This window comes from Triturus cristatus, chromosome 4_2, assembly GCF_964204655.1.
Source record: "Triturus cristatus chromosome 4_2, aTriCri1.1, whole genome shotgun sequence".
Classification (NCBI taxonomy): Eukaryota; Metazoa; Chordata; class Amphibia; order Caudata; family Salamandridae; genus Triturus; species Triturus cristatus.
Genome location: NC_140586.1, coordinates 767,577,292 through 767,596,058, shown reverse-complemented (window position 1 = coordinate 767,596,058; position 18,767 = coordinate 767,577,292).

Below are 18,767 nucleotides of genomic sequence, written 5' to 3'. Positions count from 1 at the left end.
CAGCTTCTCAAGTAATAACCTGCGGGTTTGCAAACTTCACACTTTTTATCACCCGCGGGAGACAATCTCCCCTTCATTGAGCAACTAATGGAAGTCATCTCTGTCGACTCAGCCGTGTCCCAAATCTTCCTGGGTGATTTCAACCTTCACTGGTCTAACCCCAATGACCAAGCGGTAACTTGCCTTAACACATTTTTTAATGATCAAGAACTGATTCAGCACTGTGACCAACCAACTCACTGAAAAGGAGGATCTCTAGACCTCATTATCTCGAAAGGGCAGACCATCATATTGGATACCATTACCTCTTGCGATTAGTCCGATCACCACTGCATCCTGTTTTATATAAACAGGGAGGTGTCGTTGAGGAAGGCTCAACCAACGACATCAAAGATCTGGAAAAGGGACCTCTGATCAATAAACTCAGTTATTCTAGCATCCCACTGTAAATCTGCCCTCTCCTCCCAAGCAGACTTGATCGATGTTCAGTTACTCACTGTCTCCTACAACTCGACCATCTCCAACATCATGACGACATCGCACCGCTTCAACAAAATAATGCCTCTACAAAAATATCCAAACCATGGTACAATGAAAATTTAAACACGGAGCACCGCAACCTTAGAGCAGCTGAACGTTCCTGGAGATCCAATCCCTCCTTGGAACAACTAAAACTTCTTAGAGATGTTAGAAGCTTTTACAGCAAACAAATCAAAAGAGCTAAGGCAGACTACTTCAGACACCAACTTGATCAAGCTGCAAACCGCCCCAAGAAACTTTTCGAGTTGGTCAAACAGCAATCAGTGGTAGGCCCAAACAACTCTGACTCCAGAGGCAGCCCACCTTCTTGCGATGATCTTGCCGCTTTCTTCACCAAGAAATCAAGGCTCATCACCATTAAACTCGCTACTAAGAAGGCGCTACGGCCATCCCCCGGGTCTGCACCTACCCTTGACCTCTCATAAAAGCGCAAACCTATCAGCCTGAACACTAAGAACAATGCGGCATAGGGTACTTTACCCTATTGAGTGAAAAGACATCAACAAGAGGCTTCAGAACTTGAATCCATCTAACCACATCAGTGACCAGCTGCCACCGGCCATCTTCAAAGAAATCAAGAATGTACTCCTGGACAAGGATTGTAAATGCTTCTCTATCACAAGGCATGATCCCGAACTGCCTAAAAGCAGCGCGGTGTCACCTAAATTAAAATAAAACTAACACAGATAAAACTGACCTCAATAATTTCCGCCCTATCTCCAACCTCCCCACATTAGCCAAACTACTTGAAAAATGAGTACAATCCCAACTCTGTTCTCACATAGAGAATTTCAAACTCCTAGACCAGCATCAATACGGCTTTCGGAAGGGGCACAGTACTGAATCGGCTCTCTCGCACGTTATCGATGACATCTTAAAAGTGCTTGACCAAAATGATTCCTGCCTCCTAATCCTCCTTGACCTTTCTTCCGCTTTTGACACAGTTAATCACGACAACCTTCTAGCCATTGTGAAGAACAGGATGGGTTTCTCGTGTCGGGTGTTACAATGGTTCTCATCCATCCTGCACCACAGATCACAAAGAATCAAGACAAACCACTCCCTTTCCCAGCCCTCTCCAGTACACATGGGTGTCCCCCAAGGGTCCACCCTATCTCCTATCCTCTTCAACCTTTTTTTGGAACCACTAGCTAATTTTCTAAATTCCACAAACATTCTCTTCCATATGTACTCAGAAGACACACATCTTTATTTGAAAATCTCATCCCCGGACAACATCATCTCACTCAACACTATGCAAAGTACTACGCAAAATTGGTTAACGGAGAACCCTCTACTGCTCAACACCTCCAAAATTCAATTCCTTTTCGTCTCTCCCCCTAACCACATCCCCAAGCTAGACCCTTGGCTGAATCACCTCACTGCCTTTAATTGCAACCCTCTCATCATAGACTCAGCAAAATCTCTCAGAATCACCCTGGACAAAACACCTGAATATGAAAAATCATATCAGCAATGTGTGTAAGGGAGCTAATCACTTGATGAGGACATCAAGCCATTCCTTCCACAAAAGGACTTCAAGCAGGTGGTACAAGCACTGGTCCTGCCGAGGCTGGACTATGGCAGTGCCGTTCCAAATACACTCTGGCTCCCCTAAGGGCATCACTGAACTCTGCGGCCAGACTGGTTACAGGTACCAAACGAAATGAGCATATATCCCCAATCCTAAAACCTCTTAAATGGCTGCCCTACGAAGCTCGAATTCAGTTAAAGATTGCTGTTCTGGCGCACAAAGCCCTGCATTTCAAAACTCCTAGGTACCTAGCGCAAAAGCGTGAATTATCCTGTGGTGGGAGAGCCTCAAGAAGTGCTATCACTCTCCTCCTGAAACCACCCATCCTCAGCAAAAAGAGAGCCGGTCTCTGAGCCTTCTCCGGCGCTGCCCCAAGGATATGGAACTCTCTTCCACCGCAGTACGCAGAATCTCTTCAACGACTGCTTTCAAACTGAAAGCCAAAAGATTCCTAATGAACACATTTTTACTTTAACTTTGGCTAGGATCACTTGCTCGAAATCATTGTTCCTACAACCATTGTACCTTCATGTGATGCTGCTCTTTACCACATTGTGTGTCCCCTTTCGTAGCCCGTTATATTCCTGTTTATCGTATTACTCTCCTTGATTCACTTGTCTGGGAAACATGCGAGTATTCCTGTTGTGTATTCCTACTTGATGTCGATATTGGATCTATGCTCTTCTGTTCCGCATTGTGCACCCCCTTTCGTAGCCTGCTACATACCCGTTTATTGTACCACTCTCCTTTATTCACTTGTCTGGGATTTATGCGATTATTCCTGTTGTGTATTCTTACTTATTGTCGATATTGGATTTATTTCCTTGCTTCCTTCCTTTGTAAAGCGCTCGGATATCCTTAAGGATCTTGTTCACATTATATAAAACTTTATAAATAAATAAATAGCTCTCACGACTACGTAAGGGGAAGTGGGACACATTTACCCATGACTGTTCTTTTTCACAAGGTGAATGACACATTAACAGGAAACCCTTTTTCGCTTGAAGTGGCACAAAGTGCACAGTGGTTAAGCTCACTCAACACCACACACATGTACATTGCATGTAAGACATGATCTTTCACATAGAGAAGTTTTGTTGAGTATGGTCTAAGTTTCAACACCTAAATGTAATCCTTAGAAACATGAAAGCAACGGACAAAGACTAAAGGATCAGATAAACGCGAAGGCTCCTGATCCATAATCTCCTGCACGGACAGAGATATGTCCCTGTTGGGTTCCAAACACCCGCTTAGGAACAATTCCGGTACATGATCAGTATGTGTTTTGCAACAGGAAAAATAACAATAGCTAATATTGCATCTATGAAGTAGTCCAACTATATAATACCCCTATGTACTCCATTATGTAATTACAGTGTCCTACAAAAGTTTCCCCAGACCTTCTACAAAAAAATTCTCGGTCCAACCACTAGGTCGAAACGCGTCGGGATACATCTTCTGAAGCCAAGAGTCACTATGTCTAAATATTGTGCAAAAGTACTAAATGTCTAATCTCAATTTGGATGTCTTAGCTAAGAATCTCCAAACCCATACTCTGACCTCTTTAGGACCCCACATTAGTGTAGGATCGAGGACATAAAGCTGAGTGGTCCTTTATTTATTTATTTATTTAAAGTTTTGTATAGCGCGAACATGACCCAGGTGGGTATCAGAGTGCTTTACATATGTTTAGGTAGACAAAGGAAAGCAGCAAGGTGATAGAAATCATGGAAAGAGTGGGACAATATACAATGGCAGCAGGATGAAATTGGGGAGTGCAGAGGATGCTGGATGGGGGAAAGCGACAATTAGGGCAATATACAACAAGAGCATACCAGACAAAAACGGTCACTTAGAGTCATTAGGAACAAAGCATCAGGTTCAGCGCAGAGTTCATTAGAAGAGTTTGTTAAGTAGTAGAGTTTTGACTTCCCTTTGAAGGCAAGAGTAGAGGGAATCAGTCTTGTTTTCCCTGGAAGGGAGTTCCAGATTCTCGGGGCGATGCCAGAGAATGTACGATGATAAGTTTTAAGCTTATTAAATTTCTTGGGCTTGAGCAGCAGTGTGCCGGTGCTCTTTGTGGACATGGAGCCACCCGAAAGTTCCAGCCTGTTTATCTGGTAGAGTGGGGTGTTGAAGTGAAGTGCTCTATGGGTCATACGTGCGTTTAGTTGTATCCTAGCCTCAAAAGGAAGCCAATTTAGCGATTTAAGGTCCGGTGAAATGTGATTGGACTTCTTAGAACCCATGATGAGTCTAGTGGCAGCATTTAGAGATGCTCTGATAGGTGCTAAACTGAGTTTCGGCAGACCACAAAGATTTGCACTGCCATATTTAAGTCTGGAAATGACAAGTGCTTGCACCACCGATTTAAAGTCATCTTGGGGAAGGTAGGGTTTGAGTTTTCTTAGGATGCAGAGTTGAAAGTTCGCTCCTTTATTCGATGATCTTATGTGTTCTTGCATGTTTAGGTTTTTGTCTAGCACAACTCTCAGTGATTTAGTGGAGTCAACGATATGAGGTGTGCAGTTGAGGGCGGTGAAGTTACAGAGAAATTGCAACACAGTGGGGGTTTGCCTAGTGGGTGCAATGAGGAGGAATTCTGTCTTTAACACATCTGACAACACATAAATTGACATAATCATCAAAATAAGGATAGAAAATTGTTTGAGAATTAGTTTTGGTTCTGTTGTTTAAGTAGAAGCATATTCCTTCTGGAGAAAAAACTCTTAGAAATTTCTAAAGCTTTAACATCAGAGACGCTTCTGAAAGAGACTAAACAGCGATGGGTTGTCAGTTTGAAGGAAAGTAGTTTAAGAGATAGAGAGTTGTTTGAACCCAAGCTATCAATACATTTCAAAACTTTAGAAACATCCCACAGGGAATTGTACCTTGAAATTGGAGGTTTAGAAATCCTAATACTTCTTAACAGTCTTTTAATAAGAACATTGTGACCTACAGAATAACCATGAACCAAACCATGACTGGCAGCAATAGAAGAACGGTGAACATTGATAGTTCTGTAAGCTATACCTTTCCCAAACAGTTCCGAAAGATAGTTAGCTACCTCCACTACATCCACTGAAATGGGATCAAAGTTCCTCTCAACACACCAGCAAACCCATTTCTGCCAAGCCAATCAATAGATTTTACGTTTCTCTGGTGCCCAAGATTCTTTAATGAGTTTGATGCCTGTTCAGAAACTCCTGGCCCTTCCCATAAATTCCTGAAATTTTCCAAGCCATGATTGTCAAATCCCCATCTAAAACCAGATCGTGGAGTTCTCTCGAAGGACCTAGAAGAATTTCTGGGAATACCGGCAGTAATACCGGGTAATCCACTAGCATTTCTAACAAAATAGGGTACCATACTTGAGACTTCCAAAGGGGGGTTACAAGAACCAGAGAAACTTTCCATTTGTGGACCATTGCAGCTACTCGAGTAATCATCGAAAAAGGAGGGAAAGCATAACCTTTCAGAAGACTCCAATCTTGTCTGAAAGCATCCACCCCTGCGGAATCCGGGTCTGGATGCCAACTGAAGTAAGTTTGAAGTTGGGTATTTAATCTGTCTGCAAAGAGATCTACTTAGCAAGGGCCCAAAAGGTACATCAGACCTAGAACAACTTCCCTGTTCAATGCCAATTGCTTGAATCCCTGTGGTTCCTTGAAAACCAGTCTGCTTCTAAGTTGTTCAAACTAGGTATGTGTTCTACCTGAACTACAATATTCTGTTTGAGACAATAGCCCCAAAATACTTTGGCCAAGTCTGCAAAGTCCTTCGATTTGGGACCCCCAAGCTTGTTGACATATTTTACGGCTGAGGCATTGTCCATCCTTAAAAGAATGGAACATCTTGCAGAGTTCTTCGCAAAACTTTTTATAGCAAAGGAGCCTGCTAAAAGCTCCAAGCAGTTTATATGTAAACTCCTTTCTTCCTCTTTCCAGAGACCACCAGTAGAAACTGAGCCACAGTTTGCACCCTATCCTGACAAACTTGCATCTGACTCTATCACGAGGTCTGGGAGAGACCCAAAAATTGCTCTCCCATTCCAAGCTTCTATATTTTTTAACCAACAGATTATTTCTTCCCTCGCTTCGTGAGTGAATAATATTTCTTGCGAATAGTTCAAGCCATCTCTTAGGAATCCTGAATCCAGGTCTTGACTTCAGAATGCATTAGGGCACACAAGATACAGTACATAGAATAAGTGGCACAGTCCAATAGGGCATATCTAATGTACAGTATGTCTTCTTGTTGAAATGTATGAAATGTCTAGTATGTCTACTGTGTAGTATGCATCAACCCATTTTTCTGTACATTTTTCATTCATGTTCTGTCTTCATCAATGTATTTCCTTTGTCCAAAATATAACTATGCATATTATTGTTTCATTTCATTGTTCCATTTAAATATAAATGTTTTACATAGTCAACCTACCCGGTATATGAGTAATGGTTTTGTATGACTACGCGAGTCGCATATATCAATGTAGGAAAGGGAAAACGCTAGCAATTTTTCATTAAGATCTCATGAGTAAGCAGGGTTCATTAAATGAACATAGGTGGAGATTACTCCTGGAGATCTTCACCGATGAAATAACCATTGTTCCATGGTCTGAGAGACACTGTCTTGCTGTAATTGTACCTGAATTTGAGGCACAGGAAATCCTTGATTCCCGTTTTTCAAGAAAAAGTTGTGGTTCCTGATTCATTGGAAGGGTGGTCCTACTAGTGAAAGATCCTGGGAAGATGCAGATTCTGTTGATTTCTACGTTTGTGTCTTTAGTTTTTTCTGTCACAGTGCCTGTGCTACTCTAGACCTACCTGATTGCCGCAGACAAGCGGCACGTGTTGCCTCTTTGCAGTGCAAGTGGCAACAGCCTTCTGCCAGCACCAGTGGGCCAGTGCCTTCCTTCCCTTCCCTTGCTCTTATCTCACTGGTGCATGCCTTAGTGGGAATGTTCTTGGCTTTGGTGAGAGTAATTAGTCCTCATGGGGCCATCTTGCTGACTTGTCTTCTTCTCAAAGTATCTCTGTGGAGATTCTGAAGCATACATATTAACCCAATCCAAGATGGCTGGCACCATTTTACTCCTAGGTTATACTCAACTGTTATGGAGGGTTTATATGATTCTGTTAATTTTTCCTGTTTGGGGGCTATTTAAGTGAGGGTTTTCAGAACTTAATGCCATTGCAATGCTTCAAGTGTCCTTGTCATGTTCTCTAACTCCTGGTCCAGCCTTGCAGCAATTCCACCACCAGCATTATCTTCTTGACCCATATTTTTTCATGTTCCTGCTCCAGTTTCAATTGTTTCCAGTCCTGCAATACAATCTACCTTGCACCTTGATGCCAACTTGGGAGCTCCACCATCTCTTGGAGGTTTTGGCCTTATTGATTTTTCCTCATTTGGGGCTTTTCTGGTTGGCACTACCTAGTCTGAGTGGCAAAGTGGCCATCGGAAGGGTTTTCCTATACCTCTGGCAGAAAAGACTTGGACTACCATTCACCAAAACCACCTAGGAGAGTCCACTAGGTACCATAGTTGTGACAACCCTAGCTCCTGGTTTGTTGCTTAGCAACAGTACTGTACTTGGTCTAAGATTTACTCTGTCTGGATTGTAAGAGTGCTTTTTCGCATGACCTTGTACATGATGCATCTGGTCTTGTAACTTATGAAAATTCGAGGAGGAACCAAAATAATTACTTCCTTGCTTGAGTAATGGGGTAGAACTTCATGCCAGTGGCAGAGCTAACTAGTTTGCTTTTTTATTCCTGATGTGTCCCTGGCTTGGTGTCTGATATAATCTGGATATTTGCTTTCATTTTATAACTGAAATGTAAGCACTTAATTTTTCCATAAATACCACATTGAGGATACCCTCCTAGGTCATTGGGCACTTTCCATATACAGATAAAATAACCTAACCTAACCTAACCTAACCTAACATAAAATAACATAACATAACATAACATAACATAACATGAGTGGTTAATTTTTCAACTGAATTGTTTACATTTCAGAATTAAAATGCATCACTATTCCTGTAGTCTGACTTTAAAGAAGGGGCCCAGGATGGGGCTTAACACAGGCTAGTGGATGTATCAAGACTTTGTGCTGCCACAAGGACATTCAAAGTGACACAAAAGGGAGCAAAGTCTTAATAGGGATTTACTTCCCTGCACAAAAAGGTTTTGCGCTGGAAAGGTACCCTTTTTGTAGTGCAAGTAGCAATATGGCCTGATTTGCGTGACATTGCGTCAAAGGAGTGTTCCATGAGTAATACTTGCACATGCCAGTGCTACCACTTATAGTTGGTGATGCAAAGTCAGATCTTTAAAGATTGTTAGACCTGGTTTACATAAAAATATAATGCCTCCTTGAGGGAGGCGTAAAACAGGAGTAACATATTTGTCTGACATTTCATAGTGCAAAGGTATGTGTGATGTCAAGCATAGCTTTTGGACTGGCAGAATTACTTTTCTGTAAAAATTAATATGCTCAGATATACTTTAAAATGTTTTACGACTTGGAATGTGTGCTGTACAGCGCAGCACACTTGCACTTTTTGAATGTTTGGAGCAAAAATGATTTTCTAATACTTCGCACCAGCATCAAGGAGGAGTCATTTTTAGTGCAAAGCCTTGTCTAACATTGTCAGTAGATATGATGATGCCTCAAAAACTCTTGGTGGTAATGCGGGAAAGCCCTTATTCCACCCTTGGGGGCACTTCTTTGATGCAAAGTAGCATAAACTGCTACTTTGTGTTACTTCAGGCAATCTTCCATCACAAAAAATGTTTTGCACTGGAAAGTAAATCCCATATCATAGCTTTGCAGTGGTTTGTCTCATATTTTCCGACTTTGCACAAGTACCTGGGATGTTTGCAGTCCACCTTGTAGCAGAAATATAGCTATCTACTTCCCTACAGAAGGGGGATGGGAGCAATCTGCTTCACCTCCCAGCACAGTTCACCCCTTAGCATCCTGGTCAATGCAGTTCAGCTTAAATGCTTACTTGAAATTTTTATAGATATATTTCACCAAAGTTGGTGCAGGTTAGTGCTGTCAATCTCTAGACACGTGTGTCTGGATATTATCCTTCATCAGTAGAGATACACAATGAAATTCTGGGGTTGCTGAGAAAGCTGCCACAATCCTCTCAGGTCTCTGTACCACTCCCTGGCGCACATGTGCATCTCCAAGAGCTCGTCATCTCAGTGGTTCAAGGGAACCTTTTTAAACAGAAGGGGGGTGGGAGCACGCCGCTTCACCTCCCAGCACAGTTCACCCCTTCCTGTTAAATGCAGTTCAGTGTAAATGCTTACTTGAATTTCTGTAAATGTGTGTCACCAAAGTTGGTGCAGGTTAGTGCTGTCAAACTCTAGACATGTGTTTCTGGACATTAGCCTTCATCAGTAGAGACAAACAAGCATTGGCATAGCCAATAGGTCTCACCTTTGGGACCTTATAAGTGTTTACCCATGCAACAGTTGATGTTGTTGTACCAAGGATATTGTGCTGGATAACTAAACACCTATAAGGTCCTAAAGACGAGACCTATTGGCTATGCCAATGCTTGTTACTTCTGATATTGCTCCAGTAGTCTCCCTTGCCTCAGCCTCTCAAACCCCATGGTACCCCAGCATACATACCTATCATGGGGGAATCGCTCCCTAGTTTCAGGAGCTCTTGGAAGCAGAGCAGAATATGCAAAGTAAGGTGTTTGTGGCAACTGTATTAGGGTGAATGCTCGAAAAATTCCCACCGCAAGAATATGTGGCCATCGCAGAGAAAGGAGGGGGTTACACAACAGGATAGGGGTTCCCTGGGACAACAATGCTAGTGTCTTAATATGTTCCTACTACTGCTTTGCCTCTGGTGCTTTGAACTGACACATCCAGGGATGTTTTAAGGATTTTGGGGGTCCTGGGCCAAATGTATTTTGGGGGCCCCTGTTCGGAACAGCTTTGATTTTATGATCAAGTTTCAGCTCCTTCATACCCTCTTTGGTCAAATTCTAAATGTGTGTACAGCAGATATTCAGGGATAGTGATGTGTGTTTTCAGTATTGTAACACAGCTGCAGCTCACTAATATTACTGCAAAAAATCTGTCACACCCTCTCATTTCTCATATGTGAGGTCCTGTTTTGAGCTAAGAGAAACTTTTTATATGGATGTTGCATGAAACAAACACATTTTGTCTGCACAATGTCTGTAATAGACTCTCCCTCATTAAAAATAAATGATAGAAAAATGCTGTTTATAACAATCTGTTTAAAAATTATTCAAGGTCATCAGAGCAAGACTCTATGCAGAAGATAGCTGGCCGTGTCAGTGGGCCCCCTGAAAGGCTGGGGCCTTGGGCCAGAGCCCACTTTGCCCATGCCTTAAAACATCTCTGGACACATCCATTTCAAAATAAGAGACACGTGGGATTAGCCGCAGTGATGAAACATGGCGCGCACTGTGGGTGAGGGGTTGTCCCCCGTTTACGTAAATGAGTCATAAGCTGGGCACTGTGTGCCAATGAAAGGGGCACCAACTTTGGCGTTACCTATGTTACAACCATGTTGGGCCCAAATAATGCAGGAAGACATTGCTTTAAACACGAATATGTGTGTAAAATAGGGTAATTAAAGTGAAGCTGCCCTAAAAAACACAAAGGGTGGGGGTTCTGACGAAGGGCAGCAAAAAAGTCAAACCGGGCAGTTCCGTTTTTTTAAAGCTAAACTGGGGCTTCAGTCCCAATATATGGAGAATGGCAAACAACTCTAAACATGTTAATAAGAGTATTCTTGTCCTGAGAGTTGTGCTGTGCATTTTAACCCACACTTGCCTTTATAAAGTTGTAAGGGTAGAAATAAACACGTTGGATAAAGGATGTGGAACTCAGTGGCGTGCGGCCTTTCCAGAAGCCTCACATATGTGCATGTATCTCTCCTTAGTGTTTGCCTTCTAAAGCCTAATCGCAGTGCTTAAGTGTGCCTATACTGAAATATCCACTCAGGGTGTATATGGATGTTTTGCTGCTAAATACAGCTATGCTATGCTACCATGCACGCACTTCAGGTGGCGGGTGAAGAACAGGTTTCTCCACAGAGAAAGGTTGAGGTCAGCTAGACGGTGAAGGCTAGATGTCAGTTCCTCCGTCTGCACCTGATGGGAGTGCTTAATTTTTACCACCCCTCTGCCCCCCACCATGCACACACCCCCTCCCATCCCCCCCACATCATCAAATAGTCGGTTTACAGGTATAGGTTCTTACCCTACAGAGAACTACTATTAAATAAGTTCGTCTGACTAGTTCCACTGACGCAAACCCAGATTTCTATACTGAGAACGCGTAGCCTGTCACAGGAAGGTCTACGAGTGGGAAGAGTGTCTGTGATGAGATGGAGCCATGTGGCCGCCCAGGCATAGAAGCAGGCGGGAGTACACGTCAGAGAAACCTCCTATTGGTGTCTGAATATGTGCGTCTCTCTTACAATTTCGAGTGAGTTTTGCTGTTGTCCCACCAAACTATGTTCAGAGGCACGGATGATTGTGATGTTGTGAACAGGACAGTATGTGTGCGTGTGTGAGTGTGTGATAAAGAACTGGTCACAGGATCTGGGGGCTGAGGGGGATGCGTTACAGACTGGGCAGCGTAACGTCCGCAGTTTCATAAAGTCTTGCTGCAGCAGTGGCCCCAGTTTATCTATGACCTTTGACCCACACTTCTTCTGACCATTGTTCGCTCGTGACCCGGACTCAGCACAGTTGCGTTTTGGTTCGCATTCTCTAAATTGTGTAAGCCACACACACCTGACAGCTCTGGCCGTCCACACCACCTCTGAAGTGATCCACCCGCATCCCCGCCCCTGTGGTCCATGCCACTGTTGTCACTCACGGACACACTCACAAACCACACTTACCCCAGCAGAGCCCAGCAGCCAGTAAGCAGGCTGTGCATGAAGGAGGTCCAGATGTTTCTCCATTTCCACGGGTTTCGCAGCGCGGAGTGCGGGGTAGGAAAGAACCGATCCACACTCCGGTTGAGAACATGGAAAGATGCAAACGACACAGCGACCAGCAGCACACCAGAATCCATGGAAGAGTGCGGAAACAAAGAATCATCCAAAATGGGAGGACAAAGGCACGGATAGGGATAAAAATATGAGAGAACAAACAGGAAGGATGCAATGAAAAGGAAAAGACACAATAAACGCGGCCGCGCGTACGCGAAAAGCACAAAAGTGAAAGCTCATAATACAAGCGCGGCCAAGTGGTGGCATATATGAAAGCAGCCACGCGCACGCTCGTCTGAAATCTGACACAACAGATGGCACACTGTGTGCTGCTGCTCGTAACCGCATGCCGTAGGCCTTTTCACACGCACGAGCGTCAGAGCGATTCCAAGAGTTCGTTTTCCTAGAGCAGCGCATGCGCTGCACTAGGCTCGACCTAAAAACGAAATTCTGGGGTTGCTGAGAAAGCTGCCACAATCTTCTCAGGTAAAACATGGCAACGTATTCTTATGGGCAAATAATAACACTATGATATTATTTGTTTCATGTTTTTTTAACTTTCAGTATATGGTCATGGAGTTGATTGGACAAATGACAGAACTCGCTAATAAGGAGGTGCAATGGTACATTTTTAAGGAATCTTTGAAATTTCTATATTTTGGTTTTTACTGTTTCACTCTTGCAAAACAATAGCAATGGGCTATAAGCACACAAGCAAGAGCAGAATGAAAGCTGCAACTCCTTTGATAATCTACATGCCCTTTCCCTTTTGTTTTCATATATAATCAGGGTTTTCTCCATAGAATCCATCAGAGCCAGAACATTAGAATAGGGACATTTATGTTAGGTGTTGCAAAGACTACAGAGACCAAATTTCTTAAAGTATAACCAGTAAGGTGTGAAGGGCTTGAGTGGGAGATAGCGAATAGAAACAGGTTGCGTTAGAAGGAAGTGTGAACTCACCCAACACCTGCATATGCCAAACTTCAATGCACACCACGCCAATCACACATTCTGAAAGGACACCAACAACCTGAAGTTAATCATAGCACAATTTGGCCTCATTAAAGGTATAAAGTTCTGTATTAATTATATTATACTTTGAGGGTACAGCGGTAATGAGGGCTGATCGGGCGCTGTTGGGGGTGGCCACCATGATGGCAAAAAGAGACATAGCAAGTAGATGGAAGTCTCCCAGCCATCCTTGATGTCTCAGTGGGGTCATGGGGAGCACTGGTGTACTCAACAAGAAAAAACGGTGTGTGAGGCCAGGAGTGCCAGAAGAAATATGCCAAGATCTGGAGTAAATCGTAGGGCTACTTTGGGCTTCGCTCGCTGTGATAAACGGATGGGAAATGTTTCCTCCCATGTGATTATTGCGGACTTGTTTCCTTGTAATAATGATATCATACTTTCCTTTGCTAATGATCAGCGACAGCTGGATGTTTTGTGGGATTTTGCTGTTAAGAAAAATGATAAAGTTGTTTATAATAAAAAAATGTATATACAACTATAGCGCGCATGAGAATGAGCTAAGTTTTAAGTAGTTAAAGAGGATGGATGATGGATGCATTTAAGTAGTCCCTATATTGTTGTAGTTAGGTAGGCCATTTAAATTTGTCAAGTGACCCTTCTTCAGCCAGAGATTTTGGAAAATACTTTGAATTCTGGAAATTGTAGTCCATGTCCAGTAACACAAGAATACCAACATGTGAAGTGCTTCTAGTTAAAAATACAGATCTGCCTGAAAGTTTCACACATGACATGGGGCCAAATGAGAGGTTTGCAGTTACACATAGTGTGTGACGGATAAGTATTTGTGTGAAATTCTCAGGTTGAGGATCCTGGGATGGCATGATATGAAAGAAAGAGTGGTAGCTAGTTCTATGTATGGCTGCCATCTCCTGCTCTATGTTATCATGGACACAATTTCAAATCCTGGTTATTGATCTACATATTATTGCCATCAGATTTTACAGTCTGATCAGTTCAGCTGACGCAGACCAAGACTACAATAGCCTAAATGCATCAGGATGTCACACAAAAGCCCAAAAGTGGAAACAGTGTCCAAAAAGATATAAAGTGAAGAGGACACTATTGGAAAATGAAGGGCACATTTCATAATATAATTGGAAATTAGAGAAAGGGCGAACACTAGATGCTAGTAGTTGGTGATATCAAAGTGTGAGAGTAAAGCTAATTGTGGGAACATGGATTCTTTTTTGGGGGTATTTGTGTTCACCACAAACAATAAAGTCAATATCCTGTTAGGTCCATCGAAGGTGTCAATAATTTTAACCTGAGCATAAACCCTGGTAATTATGGCATGCAGCAGACAGACTGAAGCTAGTGAAATGTGTAAACATTTAGAAGTACCAAAACAGTTAAAAAGTCAAAAACACAGTGCAATGAAAGTTCCACTCATATTTATAGAGAAATAAATAGTAAGCAAAATGATACAAAATAAAAATAAGACACCACCAAAAGACAAAAATCCAGTTTGGGAATAGGAGATGTGATTTTTAAAGATTTAAGCGGAAATAGTGCCAAAAAGCATAAAGACCCAATGGTAGTTAATGGTTGTATTAGACCAGGATATAGGTGCGATTAGAGGCTGTTAGACATGGCATCCTTGGCGTGGTTTCCCCTGACTTTTTGCCTCTGCCTCCTATATTTTTGACACTGTGCTGGAATTAGTTTTTGCTGGTTTAGATGCTTTGGGCACTTTGCCACTGCTGATCAGTGCCAAAGTGCTCCCTGGTTAAATTATTATTGTGATTGGTTATCCACGATTGGCATATTTGTTTTACCAGTAGGTCCCTAGTAAAATGCCCTGATTGTGCCAGGGCTGGTGATTCAAATGCTACTAGTGAGCCTGCCTCACTGATTGTGCCGCCCACATGAGTAGCCCTAAAATGGTGTCTCAGACCTGCCACTGCAGTGTCTGTGCGCAGTTTGCTAACTGCCATGTTGTCCTGGCCAGTGTACACACTTGCCAGGCCTGACCCTTCCCTTTTCCTACACATTGGACACCCCTATGGTAGGCCCAAGGTACCCCCCTGGGCAGGGTGCAGTGTATGTGAAATGTAGGACATGTTCTAGTGTGGGTAACATGTCCTGATAGTGAAATACTGCGTATTTCGTTTTTCACTATTGAAAGGCTATCTTGCCCATAGGATAACATGGGGAATGCTGTGTAACATGTTTATCTGCATATCTTCCCATAGCGGCAAGGTAGACATATGGAATCTGGTATCCCTGAACTCAGAATTTAATAACACATCTTTTAGTGAAGATGGTTTTTAAATTCTAAGTTTGGAAATAGCACTTTTAGAAAGTGGCTATTTTCTTGTTCAGCCTTTCTGTGTGCCTCTGCCTGTTTGTGGATTGACTGTCTGGTTTGTGAGTGACAGGGGCTGGGGTGGCTCCAGGGGACTGGGTGAGTCAGCCCTAGGCTGAATAGACCCATCTGCATGTAGAGTGGTAGGAGGAGTATCACCTGGGTCTGAATAGGGCTGTGCATGCCTTCCACAATGCTGGCTCCACCTTCTGCGGTGCGTCTTATGGCCCTGGCCCACACTCACAAAGGAAGAAGATGTGCACTGGCAGAGTGCACCCAGAACTGGTTTGGACTGGGTCCAGGAACCCTCACACAGGAAGAACAAAGACTTTTGGGGTATAAAAGTAGAGCTAAGACCCCTGTAAAATTAGATTAGGAAAGACTTTGTGATCAAGAAGGAATCCCTGCCAAAGAAGAACAGCCAGGAAGACTGAGGAAAAGTGCTGCCATTGGTGAATGTCTGGGAGCTGACCTGCAGTTGCTGTGATTGCTGAGGAAGAGGACCAAGGGACTATCTGCTGCGTGCTGTGTCCCCCTTACTTGAAGAGGAGCTGTGCTGTGTGCTTTGCCCCCCTCTGAAGTCCACCTGTCTCCAAGAGCCTGGGAAGAGCTGGCCTCCTGTTATAAAATCAGGGACACAAAAGTTTGCAGAACAAACCATCGTGTTAGCTCTGAGTGCGTGTTGCTGCGCACTAACTGTGGCCTCATGAACTCTGCCCTGCCTGCCTCTGTGTGATTCACTCGGTGTGCTTGTCGGCACACAGCGGGGCTCTGTGTGAGGTCTGCCGTGCCTTCTGAATAACTGTCTCGGCGCTCGCGAATGCGTGCCAGTGCACTACCCGAGACCGTAAACCAGGGGGCTGAAATCACCGCCGCCGGCCCGGTCTGAGGAAGGAGGAGAGAAGCGCTGTGTGCGGAAACATCAACGCCGCCGGCCTGGGAGCCTCGCCAGCACCGTTCCCATTCATCACTGATGTCAGGGAAAAGCCGTGCTGAGATTGGATTCAGCATTGGGTGTCGCCTAGCAACCAAGGGGCTCGTCCGGACGGAGCCGCGCTGGAATTGGAGGAAGTGAGAGGAGTCTCCTAGCGACCGGGTCCCCACACTCCCCGATGATGACGCTGTGCCTGAAGCCGGGGGTCTGCACAGACTGCAAAGTCCCCCTCCACAATGAAAAGGTTGCCGGTTCCGATCTGTGACCGAAGCCGGCACTGGGGGAATTGTGTGTGCTGATGCGCTGTTGCTGGCCTCCTAAAAATAGCAATTCAATCTTCTGTGCCTGGTGCGCGGCTGCGCATTTGAGAAGGGAGTGATTTATTGAGTCCAAGCCGATTACACATGTGGGGCACCTTCCTTGCTACGGCAGGGAAGTTTCTCGTTAAGGGCACTGTTGAGGAGCGCCTTACTTACATTTTTAGAGTGACTTCCACCAGCTAGGAGCAGGAGACTCAACCAATCCCTTTATTCTGACAAGTACGTTTTGACAAAGAGAACTTTTGCTACAAAGGAACATTATTAGTGAACCATTTGCTAACAATCCATTATTGGAAGAGAATCCATTTTTTTGGTATGTGTGTTTTATATCATTTTGACTCTGCCTAATCTATATAAAGTGATTTATATTTTTATAAACGACTTGTGTAGCGTCCATTTGTGGTGTTTCACTATATTACCGTGAGTGTTGGTACAAATACTTCACACATTGCCTTTGGGATAAGCCTGTGTGCTCGTGCAAGGCTACCGAGGGGGTGAGCAGGGGTTATCAACAGTGTATACCCCTTACCCTGACTAGAAGTAAGGGTCCCTATTTGGACAAAGGTACTTACCTCAGTCAACCCCCAGATCTAACAGAGGGTCACTGTTATGTAGCAGAGGTTTGACACACCAGAGATTTGCTTCTCCAAGGCTTAGAAGTAGGGAAGTTCAAAATAGTTTCCAAGTCTCAATCTGAAAAGGTCATTTTTCAGAGGAAATAAATCCCCATAAGTGACAATCCTGAAATTCAATCTGATGCTGTGGAACTGCCAGTTAGATGCTTTTCACAGTTGGTCCATTTGCAGATTTGGAACCCTGGACCAAAAGTTTTGGGAGCTTTCCCAAACCTCTTTTGGTGCCCTACCAACAACCACAGTAGTAAAAGGACTCCAGGACCTCAGGGGAAGCATGTAGAGACTCTCAGGGTGTCAGGTATAGGGCAACAGCAAAGTCAATCCAGGTCCAGTTGCTACTGACCAGAGTTTGCCCTTTTGCTTTATTAAGTTCCTGTAGCCACCTGCAGGTCAGCCTTATGATTATTGGAAATCATTCTGCACAGGGATTTCAAGTGGAATGAGATCCAGTCTCCTCAGGTCCTTTTCACAGGTCACAGATACAAACAGCAGGTTCAGTCTGTATGGTATCAGTTTGCAAGTCCAGCCGTGTTCTAAGGAAGTCTGGGTGTGGGTCTAGCTTTGTAGGGTTTACCAGCCTAATGGTGAATACACTCTAAGACACTTCTAGTTCCTCTCTGAATAATAGAGCAAGGGCTCCAAGCCCATAACCTACTACGTTTGCAGTAGTCAATGTTTCCTTTACTGCAAACAGGCTCAAAATCAATGCGTCAAATTCAAGATGGCAAAGTTATTTAGCCACAATTAATCTGGGCTCTGAGTCTGGGTATTATGGTAATCCTAGTGTTTTATGTCTCACCCAAAGGGTCAAACCAGAAGAGTAATCACCTATATTACCATATAGATATTTTCAACCAGGACGGTAAACAGCTATTGTTTTTAAAGAGCCTTTTATAGGTGAGTATTTTACTGGTCGATCATAGAACTTTTGGGGCCCGATTCACAGAACTAACTTAAGACAAAATCCTAAACTTACTACCATTTTGGTATTCACAGAAGACACTTACTCATTTTGGTATTCACAGAAGGCACTTACTCATTTCGGTATTCACAGAAGTTAGGAGTCCTAACTTTAGGACTCCTAAATGCCTTCTGTGAATACCGAAAGCCTTAAAATTAGGATTTTTCTCAGTTTAGTAGTAGTATAGTTAGGACTCCTAACTTTAGGACTCCTAAATGCCTTCTGTGAATACCGAAAGTCTTAAAATAAGGATTTTTCTCAATTTAGTAGTAGTAAAGTTAGGAGTCCTAACTTCAGGACTCCTAAATGCCTTCTGTGAATGCCGAAAGCCTTAAAATTAGGATTTTTCTCAGTTTAGTAGTAGTATAGTTAGGACTCCTAACTTTAGGACTCCTAAACTGAGAAAAATCCTAATTTTAAGACTTTCGGTATTCACAGAAGGCATTTAGGAGTCCTAAAGTTAGGACTACTAACTTCTGTGAATACCGA